Genomic DNA, 1,857 nt, shown 5'->3' on the forward strand with positions numbered 1-1,857 from the left:
GAGTTGGCCCATATGGTGCAGGAGACCTCTCCTGACTCGCCTGCTGCCTCCCTCAGTAGTGTATTTCAGTCACTCTGCCTGCTCTATTCCCCTCTCTGTTCTGGTGAATCCTCTCACCCTATACACACACACCTCTGGCCTGTACCCCAATTCTTGAATGCATACATAAATAAATCTTAAAAAAAAAAGTGCAGATGAGGGTTGCAGATACGTTAAGCCCTAAGGCAATTTTAGGGAAGACCAAGAGAAAAGTTAAAATTGATAGCTTTTATACTGGAACAGGGATTTGAAAGAGAGAGGGATAATTTTTAAGATACTGGCTTTAGTTACTGTTTAGAAAGTATGTTGTTAAATATGATGAGGAATGAATAGAGGAGGAAAAGAGTATATTTAGAGTGTGTGCCATGGTTCTGTCCTGGTGGATATGTCCAGCAGACACTTAATGATATTTAGTAATAGTCCAGTTCATTGGAGAAAATGAGAGGGCAAATATACAATAATGAGGGACCACAGTACACAAAGAATGATTAGAATATAGAGTGTCAGCTAATGAAATTGAAAAATGGTGAGCAAAGGTGCAGAAAGAGATATAGAATGTATCTCTGAAGCCAAAGACTGCAGTTTGAAGAAAATCTCAAGAATGTCTAATACAAGAAAAAGACCGCATAAAATTAAACATTGCAAGTAACTGGATTTTGCAATCAATAGATCACTGATGATATTGTTACAGGGTTGCCTGACTGTGTGTCTTCACCCGTGCTCTTATATGGGACTTATTAATACTCAGCTGCAGGCACACACAAAAGGTTAATAAAAGGTTTATTTTACAAGGGAAGGAGAAATGAGGAAATGTACAACTCAGGGAGAAAAGAGGGAGATAAAGTCTTAAATGTGTCCTACCTGTCCGCCAACCTGGATCCCAATGGCACGCTGAGAACTGGTGGCTAGCCAAGAGCCCTGAAGCCAAGAGAGAAGGACCCATGCTCGCTTCGGCAGCACATATACTAAAATTGGAACGATACAGAGAATATTAGCATGGCCCCTGCGCAAGGATGACACGCAAATTCGTGAAGCGTTCCATATTTTTAGGAAAAGCGGCAGGTCCCAGTGAGAACTGGGACACGGAAGATAAACGGACGACTCCAGCAAACTGCCCGAAGAAGAAAGTTGCCATAAAAGAGGACGAGAAGGGAGGGAAGCGCAGAACCCTGCTCCCCTCCCCCGCCCACAGAGGCGGCACTCTCCGACCGGCAGAGACGAGGGAAACAACAAACCAAAACGCCCAACAAGAAAAACGGATGCAGCAAGTGGGACTGTGAGTGGAAAGGAACTATTTCAGCCACCACACCCCGTGAACGGGAGCTGAGGCGAACCCTGCAGGATCCGCCGCGGAGGTGAGCTCCAGGCGCCAGTAAAGAGAGCCCCGCCCCCCAGGAGGAGCCCAGCACCAGCACACAGCCCCAGCCGCCCGGTAAGCTTGCGCGAAAGCGGCGCTCGATTGCAGCTGCCCAGGGCCCTGCGCCTGCGACCTAGGCTTGCGGGGAGACGGCGGAGGCCCTCCCTGAGTGAGCAGGAACAAGGCGCCCAGGCAGGGGAGCGGGATTCAAAAGGCGCCATTCCCGCGCCACTGATCTGGGCTACAGCCCGCGTCCTGGAACTGAGGGCTTTGGAACTGAGACCCGGGGCACGAAATTAGGGGCGTGGGTTCCCCACGACGGTGGGGCACAAGGCAGACACAGCACCCCAAAGCCGTTGAGGTGTACCCTACCATCCCCGCTCTGCTCCCTGTCCCACGGGGTGGAAAATCAGCTCCCCAAGGGCTCTAGGAGAGATCTCTGGTGCCACCTAGCGACTTGA

The 1,857-nt window shown here is 49.8% G+C and overlaps 1 non-coding gene across 1 annotated transcript; it reads left to right on the plus strand.

The window, feature by feature from the left end:
- Nucleotides 1–980: 980 nt before the first annotated feature.
- On the plus strand, nt 981–1,087 carry LOC119256378 (U6 spliceosomal RNA). The gene has a single exon (XR_005127718.1). It is a non-coding gene; the product is annotated as a U6 spliceosomal RNA (small nuclear RNA).
- The last annotated feature ends 770 nt before the right edge of the window (nt 1,088–1,857 follow it).

The sequence above is a fragment of the Talpa occidentalis genome, unplaced genomic scaffold (genome assembly GCF_014898055.3).
Source record: "Talpa occidentalis isolate TD23 unplaced genomic scaffold, MPIMG_talOcc4v2.1 talOcc4.3, whole genome shotgun sequence".
NCBI lineage: Eukaryota > Metazoa > Chordata > Mammalia > Eulipotyphla > Talpidae > Talpa > Talpa occidentalis.